Below are 7,142 nucleotides of genomic sequence, written 5' to 3'. Positions count from 1 at the left end.
CAACTTCTTTTCATGCATGTGGCTTTACATAATAGTTTACACAATATACAAAAAATCAGTTTATACAAATGTTCACATAAAATGCTTTCAATGATTAGTTTATACAAAAAAAAGACACTAACAGGTGACATCTTTTCAGTAGAAGCAGTCCATCAGTTGCACCCAGTAAAGTTTAGCAGGTACACCCAGCAACAAGTCACATTAGTTCAGTAGAAGCAATCCATCAGTTGCACCCAGCAATGTTAAGCAGGTGCAGACACCAACAAGTGACATCATTTCAGTAGAAGCAGTCCATCAGTTGCACCCAGCAATGTTGAGCAGGTGCAGACAGCAACAAGTGACATTATTTCAGTAGAAGCAGTTCCATCTGTGGCACCCAGTAAAGTTCAAGAGGTACACACAGCAACAAGTCACATTAGTTCAGTAGAAGCAGTCCATCAGAGGCACCCAGCAATGTTGAGTAGGTGCAGACAGCAACAAGTGACATTATTTCAGTAGAAACAGTTCAACAGTTGCACCCAGCAATGTTGAGCAGGTGCAGACAGCAACAAGTGACATTATTTCAGTAGAAGCAGTTCCATCTGTGGCACCCAGTAAAGTTCAAGAGGTACACACAGCAACAAGTCACATTAGTTCAGTAGAAGCAATCCATCAGAGGTACCCAGCAATGTTAAGCAGGTGCAGACACCAACAAGTGACATCATTTCAGTAGGAGCAGTCCATCAGTTGCACCCAGCAATGTTGAGAGCAGGTGCAGACACCAACAAGTGACACCATTTCAGTAGAAACAGTTCGTCAGTTGCACCCAGCAATGTTGAGCAGGTGCAGACACCAACAAGTGATACCATTTCAGTAAAAACAGTCCATCTGTGGCACCCAGCAATGTTGAGTAGGTGCAGACAGCAAAAAGTAACATCATTTCAGTAGAAACAGTTCTAACAGTGGCACTCAGTAAAGTTCAAGAGGTACACACAGCAACAAGTCACATTAGTTCAGTAGAAGCAGTCCATCAGAGGCACCCAGCAATGTTGAGTAGGTGCAGACACCAACAAGTGATACCATTTCAGTAAAAACAGTCCATCTGTGGCACCCAGCAATGTTGAGTAGGTGCAGACAGCAAAAAGTAACATCATTTCAGTAGAAGCAGTCCATCAGTTGCACCCAGCAATGTTGAGTAGGTGCAGACAGCAACAAGTGACTTCATTTCAGTAAAAACAGTTCATCAGTTGCACCCAGCAATGTTGAGAGCAGGTGCAGACACCAACAAGTGATATCATTTCAGTAGGAGTAGTCCATCAGTTGCATCAGCAATGTTGAGTAGGTGCAGACAGCAACAAGTGACTTCATTTCAGTAAAAACAGTTCATCAGTTGCACCCAGCAATGTTGAGCAGGTGCAGACAGCAACAAGTGACATTATTTCAGTAGAAGCAGTCCATTAGTTGCACCCAGTAAAGTTGCAGAGGTACACACAGCAACAAGTCACATTAGTTCAGTAGAAGCAGTTCATCAGTGGCACCCAGCAATATTGAGTAGGTGCAGACAGCAACAAGTCACATCTCTCAGCAGAAGCAGTTCCATAAAATTCACTAGCACTGATCACACTGTTCATCAGAGTTTATGAGCAGAAATTAAACATGTCCTAGTGGCACCAATCATGTAGAAAAGGTACAAGTAACAGTCCATAATTTTTTTTTACAATCACTGATCACACAGTTCATCAGCAGAAATTAAACATGACTAAATGTCACACATCATGTTGAAAAAGTGCAGGTAACAGTTCAGAATATTTATCTTCACTAATCAGACAGTTCAGGCATGAACAATAGTTTGAATGCACATACAAATGCTTTTACAGTAACATACAAATCATAACAAACACACAAATGATGTCAGATAATTGTCCTATTAACTATTACAATACACAAATACCAGTAAACCTATAATATTCATGGGTGTCAGTGCAAGCCACTATCAACAAATAAAATAATATTTAGGAGATAGGTGGTTAGGATTAGTAAAGGAAAACACACAGAACACACTCACTCATCTCTCATCCACATTAAGTACTACTGTGTAACTGAATAGTGTTAATTGTGTAAATGAAATTCTGTCTAAATCTGATGTTCATCATGTGTATCAAGTAGTAGTGGCAGCAATGTATAACAGTCAATAATAGTTAGTCAACGTCATAGTCATCATGTCAAGACCAATGTTTGCCAAGCCAGATCAAAATGTACTGTTGTTGAACAACTGTCAGTGAGCCAAGATATGCAAATACTTCCTCTCTTCAAAAAAAAGTATATACTGCTTAGTGATTTAACAAAGTGTGTGTATAGACTATCTTCCTTCTATTTTAGTGTTCTAGTCTGCTATCTTCATCCTCCTTGTTCCATAAGACCAACAAAAAAAATATGCTCCTCACTTACTTTACCTCTTATACACCAAAACTCCAATAATCAACAGCATCACATAATCTCAATACGTCACTAATACTTCTTCAATACGTCGATACATATAACTCTTATCATCAATATCATTTACCTTACCTCTTGTCCACAAAAACTCCAATAATCATCAACTTCATATAATCTCTATACCTCAATAATACGTCGCTACATATAAACCTCAGCACCAATATCATTTCACTTCCATAACAACTCTTTCCTCTAGTCAGTCTCCTTGAACAAGTACAGATAAAATCCTAATGCAACTTCATCATCCCATACAATCCGAAGACACATTGTCAACACACAACCTCTGTGTAATCCATCTGACCCAAATTTTCTACTCATTATAAATTATAAGATACATTTTGGTTCCTTGTCCATCATTAAATAAAAGAAATGCATACCTGACCTCTAACAGACTTAGTTCGAATAACTCTCAGTAATTAAGTACAATTACGGAGTGTGAATGATCATAATATTTCACAGTGTGTACACCACTTCACGAATTATAGCAGAAGCAAACATGTGGAGTATTTCTTGTGTCAAGTGTCACTTCCTATTTCAATTGCTTACGAAAAATGCAGTCTAATAACTGTCAATGGTCTAAACCTAGTTTTGGTCTGTCATGTCGTTAGCTTCCTTCCTATTAGCATAAATTTATACAGCTTCCATAAAACCTCAGCTCATGTGACTTCTATGACTTTCTTGTACTAATGTCGTTCGTCGAATTATAGCAGTTCATTTTCTTATCTTAAAATATAAGGCACTGAGCGTAAGCAAAACTTGCAATAGCGAGTAAATATACCAGTAGAGAACAGAATGTCAACAAGTGTATGCAGCACAATCCCTACAACGAGGCTCTGCCAAGTGAACAATCTATAATTAATACAATAGTGTGACCTAAACTCTATGTTTATACACAGTATATCAGCATTTCTATACACCAAATTAAAGAGCAGTTATGGCAACAAAACAGAAATGTGTAAATATGTAATCCATACATAAAGCAGCAAACATATATCTTACGTAATAATCAAGTCATTAGCATCATATCAGCCTAAGCAAATAAATGTTCATATGTCATCTTAATAAGTAAACATGAAGGCGCAAGCAGATAAATCACAAAGTATAACTTACATACCTAACCACATCAGCACAATAAATCAGGTTACAATTATAATTTAAATAAATAAGCACAGCAGGCACATAATTAAAAAATATGACATCAGTGAAATAGCAGTGCAGCCAAGCGATGCATAATATATACAAGTCACAACCCAGTTCATTAATAATCATTGTCAAAATCAGTTAACGTACGCAAGCACGTCGCTTCACAAGTAAATTCATAGAACATGAAATTAGCACAAAATATGAATCACGTAATCGCGAGCAGCAAATTACGTCTAAAGTACGTACCTAAGTGGAAATATGTTACCTGAAAAATGAACTCAATTAACAGTTACCTTTTTTAGTTAATTAGTTTCTTCTTCGAAATTACATTCTTCCTGAAAATTTCTCGATAGCAAGTCGTCTTAACGTCGGACACGCACAGAATTTACCTGAAGTTCTCAAATACTTTATAGAACCGTATCCTGAAAAATACTGAATGTTAATAACAGAATTCATCAAGTCACTATAGCTTTATACTGAATTTAGTCGGAGAAATTAGACTGTGTGTTTGTTTACGGCTGTCAGTGCATTCGCACTGAGCGCTCGATCAGCTGTGGGCGCGTGACGTAGGAAGTCATTGTTTGCGGTCGACGACTGCCTTGTGCGGCGCGCAGACTTGACTGTTGCTTTGAGTATATGCCGCCGCCAAAACACAGCGCGGTATCCTTGTACTCTCCGCATGTTAACATGTAGCTGTTATTTTCTCTCAAGTATGTCATTCTATAAAAATTTTTACGTTAGATATATGATGTATTCCTTTAGAGCGTCGAGATTTAAGAGTTTCTACTTCGACAGTGTTATCATGAATAATTTTACGAATTCTATATGGACCGTTATAAAGCAGAAAAAATTTGCGACACAAGCCTTTTCCTTTGTTGAGACAAACGGTGGGACTTAATTAATACCTTTTGACCAACTGACAAGATTTTTAAACGACCAGGACGCTTAGCTGATTTCTCTCTTCTAGCAGCCGCAGATGCAATATTTTGCAGAGCCAGGTTGACAACTTCAGAATGCCGCAGTTTCCGTGAAGGCGGAAAAGGAACGATTTCAGAAATGCGATTTGTTGGTACTTTATTTTTTAATATCAATAGAGGCGCTAAAGAAGTTGAGTCATTAGGAAGTTCATTCAGAATGTTTTGAAAAATATGAAGATGCTGATCCCACGTTCTGTGATTCTGATGACAATAAAGACGGCACAATTTATTGATTTCCTTCATCCATCTCTCTGATGCGTTAGATTGGGGGTGAAAAAGTGTAATGAAGATTGGTTTAATTTTACGACGCTGTAGAGTACGAAGCCAAATTTTAGAACGAAACTGTGATCCATTATCTGATATTACCTTATCAACATGACCAACTTCTTTAAGAAAATGTTTGATGAAAGCATTAGATACTGAACGAGCTGTTGCTTTGCGTAACGGTGTAAAACACACATATTTTGACGTCAACTCCACTGCTACGAAAATGTACGCAAAACCATTAATAGAACGAACCACTGGACCAAACAAATCGACTGCAGCCATCTCCTTTAATTTCGCTGGAATGACAGGAAACAACGGTGCTCTGTGAGAAATCGTTGGAGGCTTAGCCATTTGACATAATTTGCATTTGGCAAGAACAGATCGAATACGTTTTTCCATATTACTGAAATAACAATTTTCTCGTAATTTGTGAAAGCATTTGCGGGGACCAAAGTGTGCATAACTGAGATGCGTATACCAAATCAATTTATTGACCCACTCATCAGGAATACAAACTAACCAAACGGAGTTGTCGACCGATTTCCGTTTAAAAAGAATGTCATTGCGAACTAAATAATGCTGTCTAATCGCCACGCTTTCCTTTCTCCTCCACTTCTCCTTAATGTCCTTCCAGATTGGATCCTTATTTTGCTCCTTAGCGATGTCCTGGAGCGAAGACGAAATAAAGTTCTCAAACGCAACACCTTGAATATACATCAAACAAAAATTGTTTTCCTTGTAGACCTCTTCATCACTTTGTTTCAAACCCATAGGTGCACGTGATAAAGCATCGGCAACAATATTTGAAGAACCCTGTATGTAAACAATACTAAAGTCAAATTCCTGTAGGTACAACGCCCATCGTGACAATCTGCCGTGAGTTAATTTTGTCGACATAAGAAATTCCAGAGCTCGATGATCGGTGTAAACCTTAGTATGTCTGCCAAACAAAAATGTGCGAAATTTTGTGAAAGCCCAAACAACCGCCAAAGCTTCAAGTTCCGTAATCGAATAATTCTTTTCGGATTTAGAGAGAACGCGACTTCCAAATGCAATAGTCTTCTGTACTACAACGCCGTTTTCTTCTATCTCTTGAAATAAATGTGCACCTAGGCCTTTGTATGATGAGTCCGTCGCCAAACAAAATTCTTTAGATAAATCCGGATGTGAAAGAAGTGGAGCAGCAACTAAAGCATCACGAAGCTGTTCAAATTCTGACTGAGCTTCCTCATCCCAACACCAATTAGATTTCTTTCCAGATAGTTCACATAAACGAGGTGTGGCCAAATCGTCTAATCTAACAAAACGTCTAAGAAAATTACAAACACCAAGGAAACTACGAACATCACGTTTTGTGGTAGGAACAGCATAATTACGAATAGCATCTAATTTTCTGGATCAGGAAGAATACCTTCTGTAGAAATAATGTGACCGAGAAATTTCACCTGAGAACGACCAAATTCAGATTTTTCCAAGTTTACTGTCATGCCAACTCGTGCAAAAATACGTAATAATGAATCCAAAATTTTGTTGTGCTCACTCCAAGAACGTTTAGCAATAAGAATGTCGTCAACATAAGAAGTAATGTTGTCACGAAGATAAACAGGTAAAATTTCATTTAAGCTACGAATGAATGCTGCAGAAGGTACAGTAACTCCACACGGTAATTTCCGAAATCACTTTTAGGTAAATTAGTCAAATAAGGTTATTGTTTACTTACTCACTAGATAGATTGATAGTCGAAGAGTTGGTTTGACAGATGCAAAGAATAGTAAAAGAGTAGGCAGCGGTACAGAAAACTAAAAGAGAAACAGCACCACTACAGCTCGGGGCCCTATGCTCGCTACGGCACATATTCACTTAGAGTAGTGAATCCCCTGAGGACATTAATAACTGCACATAATTTCTAGTTTGTGACTTAGTGGCAAATTTGGCGGAAGTGCGTACGTAAATTGATCTAGCCATGAACATGGATGTATGACATCCTTAGAATTACGAAAGATCTTAAATGTCCGAACAGTTAAGAAGTGTGTACAGTCAATATTTTCGCCTCGTGGCGACAAAGACCTACCGCGTCTGTCCCAGTCACAACGACGACTATTGTTAAATTCACGCGCCTGGCGCTCTCTTGTTGCATCCCGTAAATGAAATAAATTACTTTCTTCACACCCTTCTGCTAAACTAACACTTGTCAATTTATTTGAGATCATCTCAACTCTTTCCGATGAGTCACTTAATTGTTCTTTCTGTTTATTTACGTCTTCTGTAAATGTCGCGACT

Source organism: Schistocerca americana, chromosome 6 (genome assembly GCF_021461395.2).
Source record: "Schistocerca americana isolate TAMUIC-IGC-003095 chromosome 6, iqSchAmer2.1, whole genome shotgun sequence".
In the NCBI taxonomy this organism is placed as follows: Eukaryota; Metazoa; Arthropoda; class Insecta; order Orthoptera; family Acrididae; genus Schistocerca; species Schistocerca americana.
The sequence above is the reverse complement of the archived record's forward strand: the minus strand, read 5'-3'. Positions refer to the sequence as shown.